The sequence below is a fragment of the Equus asinus genome, chromosome 7 (assembly GCF_041296235.1).
Source record: "Equus asinus isolate D_3611 breed Donkey chromosome 7, EquAss-T2T_v2, whole genome shotgun sequence".
In the NCBI taxonomy this organism is placed as follows: Eukaryota; Metazoa; Chordata; class Mammalia; order Perissodactyla; family Equidae; genus Equus; species Equus asinus.
In genome coordinates, this window is record NC_091796.1 from 35,158,010 (window position 1) to 35,169,558 (window position 11,549).

The 11,549-nt window shown below is 37.6% G+C and overlaps 1 pseudogene; it reads right to left on the reverse strand.

Moving 5' to 3' along the window:
• Positions 1–5,305: 5,305 nt before the first annotated feature.
• Positions 5,306–5,405, reverse strand: LOC123287530 (U6 spliceosomal RNA; annotated as a pseudogene).
• Between the last annotated feature and the right edge of the window lie 6,144 nt (positions 5,406–11,549).

Consider the following 11,549-nt stretch of genomic DNA (forward strand, 5'->3'; position numbering starts at 1 on the left):
TATTTGATGCTAAAAGTTGAAATAAAATTATATTTAGTCAATGAATCAATTCTGTTTCATATTTGTGATATAACTAAGATTAAAATCAGTCCTTTATCATCTGCCCCAGATATTTTTCTGTCTCTCTGTCACCTATCCATCAATCTATCTGTCTGCCTATCTATACATCTAGCCATCTATCATTTATTTATTTTTCATCATAATCTTTCCACATTTCTAACAATGCACTGTGTTCACTGTTCATATTTATAAATTTTGTGTCTATTATCTACCTAAAGCCACATAATATCATATCTAAAGACATAAAGAGTTATCTGTGCAAAGACATCTGAATGCTCTGTGACTACGAGGCTGTTTATCATCAGTTATGCTGCTGGTCTGTATTATATGTGGTCTACATCACAAAATCTGTGTTTCTGTTTTGTAAACCTGAGGCTAGATACCTCTGTGATCAACTCACACTGCCCCTCTTCTCTTTCATCACTCCATCAAATGTGTACTTATCTCACTCTTCTGCCGGATGCCTGGTTCCTTTGAAGGTACTGCCTTACTCATCATTGAATTTTCCATAACATTAGCAGAATGAATTGTACATAATTTACGCCTATTGTGTCTTTGATAAATTAATGAATCATTCATGTTTGATTTCAGTGGATGGTAGAAGATTGAAATTTCAACTTTAAACATGCTTTTCTAATTTTGCTATAGGCATACTAATGTTACTAATCTGGTATAATCTGAATATTTCAGGCAACCTCCTGTTCTATGTAGCAATGGTATGCTACCTTTCTTTAAACAGACTCAGCATTTAGGTTTGCTGTATTTGGCCAAAGAATAGAGATGGTACAAGGCCTCCACTGGTTTGCAAAGTCCCATTCACGACAGTCTTTGGGAGTGTGACCCCTAAAAGTCATGCAGTGCTCAGGCTGACAGCCCTGGCTGTAGCGTCTTCTCCTTCCTCACAATTCATCCAACCTCACAATTCAAAAATGAAGCAGGTCTCAACTGACTGAATCTGTGTTATGAGCATTGCAACCTTTGTTGCATGTTACTGCTACAGGAAGACATTTCCCTCTCTAACTTTGTGCAGTTGGAAGGTAGAAATGCAGGAATTTACCAGACTCTTAGAACACTGAAGGCAAGGACAACGGAAAAATAAACAGCTCTGCTGAGTTGAATAACTAAGCCATATGTAATGATGGTTTGGGGTATTCTGTCTGATAACATGAGTGACATTAACCACAGAATGACCTTTCCTTTGGCAAAATGGCTAAATAGGAGACTTTATTGTAAATGAAATATGCTGTAGGTATTTAAACAAACACATTAGTGAACGGAATGTTTTAAAAGGTATAGTTGTCTAAATAAACATATCAGACCAGAATATCAGTGGTGATCCATGTTTCTTATCAATTTTCAAAGAGGATTGAAGGAGTAGAAAAGTATCTTCAAGTTCTCCTGTGAGACAATCAGTGGAAAGATTTGGACTTAAAATTAGGCAAGATGACTTGCCAGATGGCATAATTTGAAATATTTTTATTAAGAAAGTATTCTCCTTTTGTAGGCAAACAGAAATGATTAAAAGGAATTTCCTTTCTTGCCACCCTCAGCATACTTTCAATAAATGGAAACCCTACCTTGTGTCTTGCCATGGACCATGACAAAGCTGGCTGGCAAGGTGCCCTTGCTATTTCTCATCTCCCGTGTGCTCCCAAAAAGCGTGAGGGTTGCCTTGATTTTGTGGGTCCAAAGGCTAGGATGGAAGATTGTGTTTTTTAAACTACATCCATAAATATAGTGTATCCTTTCAGTTCTAAATAATTTATATTGACACTTACAAAATATTGTCATTCCTTTCTTCTCTTCCATCACTTCATTACATGTACAGTTATCTCTCTCCTGACAGATATGAGGTTTCTTTGATGATAATGCCATAATCACTATTAATTTTTCCATTATTTTTACTATAATGCATTGATTAGTATATGTCTATTGGATCTTTGATAAACACATGAATCATTCATGTTTTATTTCAATGGATAATTAGTATGAGACAAATTTCAATTTCAAATAATCTCTCTTTTTTATAAAGTGTCAATACGCACAAAAGCACAGCTGAAAACTCTAGCCCTCGTCTCTTACACCATCACCTAGGCCACACGCAGTTGACTTTTCCAACCTACTTCTCCCTGCTCCAGTATTCTGCAGCATTTCACACACCTTACACCACAACCACTCTAGCTTTGACTGATAGTTTTTCTCCTTAAATACAATCTAGTATTTGACTCTGGCTTGACTCACAGAGCTCATATTAGAGAAATCTCTTTCGCTCCTTCTTCTCCCCATCCACATTGGACTGTGTGCGTCAGTCTAATCTTAAAAAAATATGCATATTAAGCAACGTGGAGTCAAAAGAGACTTGGACATGTTATTGTGAATATGAGAGATAAGATTGGTATAAATAAGAAGAAGATTCAAATGGAATACCAGAGGGAGGGGGATGCCGAAGAATTACCAGAAACCAAGCTACATCGTGGAAAGCCTGGAAGTTTAGGGAAGGCCAAAGTAGGTTGAGTTAATAAAAAAAGGAGGACAGAAGGGAGTTCTGGGAGGATTACGAAAATCATGCTAGTGTTGGTGCTGGACATTTGGAGTAGGCACAATTAATACACCCAACCTAGTATGGATGTAAGTACCAATAAATCACCCACAAGCACTTATGAAAATGTTTTTCAGAAGCACCAGATGTATTCTTACAAGAACTGAGGAAAACAACTTGGAGAATAATTATAGATACAGAAAACTACAAGAATAAAACCTGAATTCAAGATTCTTTGAGATACATCTTCTAAAATGCAAACAGAAAACCTACTAAAATATTTCAGTTTTTCTGATACTTACTACTTTTATTATTTCTTACTTTCTTCTCAATTAGGTCATTGCAATCAGGTATGTTCAAAAACAGAACTGTTAGTTTAATTATGGAATATTGCATTGGTCATATCCAACTTTTACCAAAGTCTAGTTAAAAAAAAAAAGATATGGCAAAAGAACGGCTGTTGATTCAAATCCTGACTTCCATCTGCTTTCCATTTTCCTACGCTGTTCTTTGCAAATGGCTTAAAAACCATGAAAGGATGCTGATGTACCTTGTGTCTAGGAAACACTAAAAGTATCCCTTAGTGTTCTAGCTCTCCCAACTCACACGCATTGCTCTCAGTGAGAAGATAGTTGATGACCCTGCAGATGAACAAAATGCAACACAGCCCTTTGTTTTCTGCAAGTGCACAGGGTGAGCTCTGGTTTAACATGGTGATCAAGTGCCTGTGTTTGCCTCCACTTCTTACTAAAATAAGAGAGATTAAAAACAGAATTAAAGTCGTAAACCTTAATAGGAAAGAGAATGGGAGAAGGGCCATCATTCAAGATTAGATTTCAAAGCATTTCTGGGAGATGGAAAATGGATGAGAACCATGTAATTGAACCACAAAGACTGAGGCATCTACAGCCCAAAATGAACACAGGAGGGGATGGCAGAAAAAGAGGGCGCTAATCTTCCAGGTAGAACCCCAAAGACTTTTGGAATAAAATGACTAAGCATATGGAGGGTGGGATCACGAAAGTAAGCCAAAATTGGTATGTAGAGAGGAATAGAGAGTCTGCCTGAAATTATGCCTCTAGAGCAAGAATCCAATCACCTCCCTACTCCTCCCCTCTCTCACCCACATTCCTGGATGTAACAGGAGTACAGGAAACTTCGCTTTAACCCAAGGCAAAAGAAAACAAAGCAAAACAATAATCACCATAATAAGAACGATGTCCCCTACATAAAAGAAATGTAATGCATTGCTTGGGGAGAATTAAGACCACTAGCTGGTGCTGGCACCAAAGAATAAATTTCTTTTCTTTTGGGAATCTCTCATCAAAAGCCTGGGTCCCCAGTGATTTATGGGCCTCCCTGACCAGGTCAGCCTCCTGATTGAAGGAAAAATCTTTCAGGGAACACAAGCCTACACATACAGCAGCAGAGAAAATCCAATCCACTACGGGAAAAAGTCAACTCAATCCCTCCTGTTTTAAATATGTACGAATAAGTTATAATCACCCAGGCATATGAAGAAAATTAGCAGCACTAAAACGGCAAAATAAACAATCCCAGTGGAAACAGAAATAATTCATGGAAGAGAACCAACCTGAAGTCTAATTAGTATTCTCAGAGAGATTTGAAGGATGATGCCAAAGAACAATAAGAGAAAGTCAAGAAAATCTACCTAAAAGAGAAAAAAAGGCAAATCAACAGAAAATATGTGATAAAACATAAAAGGCATAGGAGAACAATCAACGATTCCAACCTCCAACAAATATGAGCTCAACACGGAGAAAACAATAGAAGGGAAGAAATAAGCAAAATAAAACGCAGGACAATTTTGCATATCTGGAAGAAGACGTGGATCTTTCTATTTCAACAGTACCCTGATTACACGAAAGGGTGGATGAAAAAAATACCTACTCCTAAACATCATATCTGCAAATTTCAGAGCATAAAGAGAAAAAAACAGCCATCTCAAACTTTGTCAATTGCTCTGGCAAAGGACTGAGAGCTCTGCATTAAATGACCAGGTCTGAGAATGACTCACTTCCCCACTGCTCAATTCATGGGCCAAAGCTAGTCTCTTGGCTTCATCAGCTTCAAGGGGTCTAAAGTTCAATAATCCTATGTTCACAGAAGGCAGAGAGCAGGAAAAATTATTTGTGAACAGCACCCATGCCTGCAACAATTACGTCTACATTATTTTTATGAAAAGTTTATACATGAAGTTATTCTGGTATAATGAGGATGAAAATTGAGGCCATGTGCAGAAACATGTTGATTTTATACAGAAGAAGTCAAAAGATAAGATAAGTTGCATAATAAGGAAATATTTTTTATTATGCCAAAATATACATTACAAAATTTATCAGTTTAATAATTCTTAAGTGTACAGTTCAGTGGAATTAACTATATTCATACAGTTGTGTAAATATCACCACCATTCATCTCAGGAATTTTTCATCTTTCCACACTAAAACTCTGTACTCATTAAGCAACAACTCCTTATTGCCCGCTCTCCCCAGCCCCTGCCAACAACCGTTCTAACTTTCTGTCTCAATGAATTTGACTACTCTGGGTATCTCATATAAATAGAATCAAATATTTGCCCTTTTGTGTCCACGTCACTTCACTTAGCATAATGTCTTCAAGGGTCTTCCAAGTTGTAGCATGTGTTAGAATTCCAGTCTTTTTTAAGGCTAAATAATATTCCATAAGAACATGGAATACTTCACAAATTTGCATGTCATCCTTGAGTAGGAGCCATGTTGATCTCTATACCATTCTAATTTTAGTATTTATGCTGCCAAAACAAGGACTAAAGATTTAACCAACTGAAAGACTGAAATATTAATGCAGAGTTGAGTGGAGAAGGGGACGTTGGGGTCATATAAGTGAGCTAAATCTTCATTTTCAATAGATAGGAAACGATAATGCCTGTATTTCATAAATCAAGAAAAAATCATATCAGCACCTGGCTTGGAGCTATGGGTGTAACCTCCACAGGAAGAAAACTTTTAAAAAGTAAGAGGAGTAGGGAGTAGGTAATTGAAGAGGTAGAGTGGGGGAGTGGTGTTATTTTAAGACATTCTGCATTAGTTTACTTTATCTTTGTTTATGTTAAGCTAATCATAAAAAGTGTCTCCAACTGCAATACTACTGAATAACCAGAATTGTAACCCAGAACTCCTGATATTTGCTAGCTGTCTACTTCTCATTGCAAAAGGACACCTTTCCCAAGTCACTTTTTTGAAGACTCTTATTGCCATGGACATCATTAATCCACATGGAAAAGGGTATAGAAAGGTACGGCAATGGCCTGACTCCAAAGGCCCCCTTTTTGCCTGGTCTGTATGTTTGACTCCTTACATTACTGATATTATTCTACTATGCATTGTATCACTTTATACTATATCTATCACTTTTACTACTATTTTCCTCTTTTAACGAGTCTATTTGCTTCTTTTGGTACTGGTCTTGCTACTCGCCTTGAATGTGTATGAGTTCCTTGAAAGCATACTATTTTATTTCTCCCACCTACTCCTGGAGTTTTCTCAGACCTACTCTGGTTCAGGACAATTTCCACATTAGCACCAGAGCTTTCTTGAGAGTTCCAGGCAAAGTCTTCAGCAGCCAGGAACCTTTGCAGTGGCCCGACTCTCACTATAGCTGTGGGAAAAATTGAGTAGGAAATTATTTAAACTAAGTTCTGTATTCAGTTTTATAGAGAAAATGGTGGTGTTTCAAGTAAATAAAACGAACCCTTCTGATCTGAAAATAGAGTCTTCTCAAATGTAAGTATTTTCTATCTCCTTAAAGTTTTGTACTTTGATGTTCTTCTGATGTCAATTATCATCTTTGCTATTAATAACTTTTGCAGATGCAGAAACTTGATCTTGAAACGTGATGAAGGGTGGCAATAGAATCTTCTATGTGCTACAGTTGTCAAACTACATTATCAGTATTATTTCCAGTTCAAATGTCCATACATTAGGAAAGAAAGCTAAAAACTTCTAAAATAAAATCAACTGTGATCATGTAGTGACTGAAAGTCATATTAATTAAGGAATGCTTAAGGGAGCTGGCACGTGCAACCCGGAAAAAAAGGAGTGAGAAGACAATGTATTTTGAATATGTAAAATGAAGAGCTAGAAGCTTTCTTGTGTGTCCAGTATGCAGAGCACATAAGAGAGTGAATTCTGCAATCAAACAGAATTGAGCACAAATCCTGACTCCATTTGCTAGTTGTGCGACCCTCAACAAGGTCACTCTAGCACTCTGGGTCTCAATGCCTCCTTCTCTAAAATAGTGGCAAATAGTAATGCCTGTAACATAAGATTTTTGTGATAATAAATAAAAACATAAACACATGCAAAATTTTATTGCATGCCTAGTATATAGAAAAAAATTTCTACTCATAATCATCCTCATTATTATAATTGTTTTGATCATATGTTGTTATTATTATTCCAAAGGGGAAAGCAAGTACTAATGAATGAATGTCCTAGATCAATGAAAGGGTGACTTTCTTAACAAATGAACAACTAACTATAGAATGAAGAGTTCAATGAAATAATGAGCTCCCAATGACCATCTCCCAGGAATTCTGTAATTAAAAGGAGTTCTGCACTCAAAAGAAGGTTATACCTGATGATCATTAAGGCACTCTTACTTTTCGGATATAATGTAATGATTAAGTTCCTGCAGCTCATTAGTGCCAGTAAGTTTGGGGGTGTCAATGTGGTCCCAAATTGTTCTTCCTTCTGGTTAATAAGGAGGGAGGTTGACTGGGGAGTTTCCAGTTACTATTTCTGCATAATGCTGCCAAGTAAAGTTGTTTCTTATATCCCACAAGCCGGCAGGCTTCACTCCTTTTTTCACCCTGAAAGGCTTAGGAAGCAGGGACCGCCTGTTCGTCCCTCCACTCCCCCAAGAAAATGACAAAATGACATTCTTTCCTACTCTCTGTGAAACGATTTCTGTTAACAGCTCTGGAAAAATGCTGCAAAGATGTGAGTGAAATGATGGCAGGATTTGTTGACAAGAAGGCAAAATGAGGGAATTCAGAAAAGATCACCCCCATTAGAGACGGAGCGGCCTGTGGGCTCCATCTGCTTCTCTCTCCCCTGGCCTGGGGTAGTCTCAGACCCATCTCAAGGGTCGTCAGTCTTCTTTGAAATGATTCAATCAATGAAGCTTCTAATAGGGTCTAATGGATCTCACTATTAGCAGATTTTTTGTTTTATGTTCAGTCTAAAATTTCCTTTGATTAATTTAACCTATTTCTCTTCATTAGATGGTGGCAGTAATTTTGAAACAAAGGAAAGGATGCAAATTTGAAAAGAGTCATTGTAGAAACTTCTGCTTAAAAGATGTTCTTTTTGCAGCAAGACAGGGCATAATCACTATTCAAACATCCTCCAGAGAAGTGAGGTTTTCCAAACAGGAAAGCCTACCCAGGAGCCCACCTTGCCCGGACATGCATATTTCTACTTTGAGGCTGTGATTAGACAGATCCAAAGAAAGGTTACCTGCCCACCCACATCAGGCCAGTGTGCCTGACATTATCTGCTGAGACTCACTCAGGACCTTTCTAGACTCTTTTTTGTTTGTTTTACTAGAACGTCTTTGAAAGCTGATACATGAACTAGTGAGAGGAGGAATGAAAAAAATTATCACTTCGGGGAACTGTCAGCGTAATGTGAGATAGACATGGGCTTGGGGACAACGACTTGTGGGTCCTGGCTGTGCCACTGGCATTGTCTTAGACAATGTATTCATCTCTCAAAGCCTCAATTTTTGTCCTGTGAAAAAATGGTCACAATAATCGACACTTCACAGACTAGTTTCAAGGCAATTTTTGAGAAGTCGCTTGCATGGTATAAGGCAGAAGTCTTGCACTCAATAAAGGTTATAAATAATCATTTGTCCCCTGATGTGAATAAGGTTATTATACATATAGGTGTTAAATTTGGGAAAGATTTATTGAAAATGTTTCAAGATGTTTGAAAGTAGGCAATGACAGGTAGAATGTAATTAATTGTGAATTTGCATGAAACTGAGAAAAGGGAGCTCATTTAGGAGCAAAGTAATCAGGGGAGGGTCCCCCGGAAGTCTCAATTTTGGTATTCAATGATAAGAAGATAAGGAAAGTGGTATTCCAGACTAGGAAACAGATGGAGCTTTAAGCTGAGCATGAAGTATTCAAGGAGCAATGAGAAAATGATCCGATTTAAACAAAGATGAGTATTGGAGAGTGAGTAGACAGAAAGATAGAATAGGTGGCAGGAGTCCAGAATAGGAAGAATATGAGAAGCCAGGCAAGTGTCATCACAACTTGAGTTATCCCTTTTGAAAATGCTCATATCTTCTGTAAAGAAGCCATTGGTGTGTATCCTAAATATCACAAGTGTATTACCCTTTGTCATAGGCAGAAAGGCAGCATGTGTAATATAAAAGCTCCAGACTTGGAATCAGGAAATCTGAGTTAAGATCTTTGCCCAGCCAGAAAAACCTGGGCAAGTGACTTAACTTCGGACAAGTCACCTAATTCCTCTCTGCCTCAATTTTTTCATCTGGAAAATGAGCACAAGGTTCATGCATGGCTCATGAGGATCTTTTGATGATTAAATGAGATCATGTCATGTACGTAAAGTGCTTTGTATAGTTCTGGGCACAAAAATAGCACTCAGTAAGGGTTGATTTAAAAATAATTCAGAGAGGCCAGCACTGTGGCCCAGTGGTTAAGTTCGCGCGCTCTGCTTTGGCAGCCCAGGGTTTCGCTGGTTCCAATCCTGAGCACGGACATGGCACCACTCATTAGACCATGTTGAGGCGGTGTCCCACATATCACATACCACAAGTAGAAGGACTCACAACTAAAATATTCAACTATGTACTGGGGGGATTTGAGGAGAAAAAGCAGAAAAAAAAAAAGAAGATTGGCATCAGTTGTTAGCTCAGGTGCCAATATTTAAAAAAATAAATAAAAATTTAAAAAAATACAAAGAAACAAAATCTTACTCAGTGGGTTGAGCTGATACTTTAGATGTGCTCATCTCTCACAGAACCACATGAGTAACTCATAAAATAAGGCTGGTAAATCCTTCAACACAACGAATAGTAAGAGACTGTGTTGACTGTAGCAGGTATGTGGGAGACAGAGAGTGATAGTGGGGCCAACTCTGCATGATTGTCCTGTGAAATTTGGGATATAAGGTCTCAGTACACAAAGCAGATGCTTAGCACACTTTTGTAGAATCTGGAGTTGAATAAAGTAGCAAAGAGCAAAGTACCAGAAAAATAGCATTCCTTAGGTGTCACATGGTACTACACGGTGTTACATGGTTCTACAGTGGTCACTGAAAGTTTTTATTAAATACTATTTGAACAAAAAGGGTTGTTGTAGCTGCCTTTTCCGACCACTTTGATGGTGTTTTTACTTCCTGATAATAATCTAGCCTCTTTGTCTCCGACCTAGACAGAGCTCGCCTTTCCCCTCACATTATCGTTCCTCCCATTCCCCAAAAGTTTCTGAATCCATGAAGTTGATTGGACGGGCTTATTAATTTACCACGCAAGTGTTTTGCTGAAGATAAGATTCTAAGATCTGTTGTAAAACAAAGAGTATTCTTATGTTTTATGTAATAAAACCATTGATCACCAATAGAGAGCAAACCATGTTTATCCGGAGCCCCTTGCTCTCAGAGGATTTATTCATAGCAATAATACTTACCTATAGGAAACTAGCTGCTTCTTTGCTTTGCCAACTCTGGCCAGTAATGCCCTGTGCAAATGAATTTAGAGATTTTCTCAGCTTGTGTTCATATGCTACAAAAGGGAAATAGCCCAAATTGTACCTACTTGGGCCTGAATTATCGACTTCAGCTTTGAAGTGCAAATAAGCTGAATGAAAACATACTTAGACTGCAACACAGGAACTATTCCCACCAGCTGATTGATGGTGCATTAACTGTCTTGTAAGGAAAGCTTTGTATTGCTATGGATTTGCAATCCCCTGGTCCAATTATCCCACAGATGAAGGCAAACACCATCCACTGTATGAACAAGTCAATAGTGGTCATTTCTGAAAATTCTTTACTTTCTCTTTTTTCTAACAATTCGAATTACTGGGTCGCCCATAAAATAGTTCTTTTGTGGTTGATCGGCCCTGCTGCTTCTAAAGCTAGACTTATGGACTTGAGCTAGGAAAACAAACTGCTATAAACAACTTCTCAGTAGGCTAAAATCATCAGTATTTATTGTGAATGCAAACTCCTTTGGAAACTTCTAATCACCATAATCCGTCTATATAAAAATAATCCCTGACTAAATGAATATGTCTGGAAGGACAAATGAGCAGAGCATTTACATGGCCACACAAAATGCCAAGTGCAAATTATAAAAGGGTCTTCGATATTTTGCAGCTCCAAAAAAATGAACTTTTATAGAGCCTGACCATATATGATTGAGTTTGGAAAATAACGTTAGGACTTCTGGTAACTCCTTCATGAAATCATAGATATTTAGATGAATAAATATATTCTTTGTTTATCATTTTCCATCTGTACCATCTTAAACCGTTATCAGGCATAATTGAGAGACTCTGCACCAAAGTGTCTCGAGGGAATCTCTCAGCTATGTTAGCACAGTAGAATTAGCTTCAGAGGAGGGGCCCATGCCTTGTTGAAACGAGTAATAGGTAATGTTTAACATCTGCTTATGTTAAGGTACCATAAACATCTTTTTGTAAGATTATGATTTTTAACAACTCATTTATTCCCCTTTACTAGTCATCCAAGAGGACTTTATTTTATACTCTAGAAATAATGCATAGAGCTTTTAAGAAGGGGAGAAAGGAATCACATTGAAAGGGGGACAAATAAGGTGACATTCATTTTCCCTTTTGCAGGCTCTTATTTTAAGGCCAATATTTTAAGATTCACATGACATTTTACTA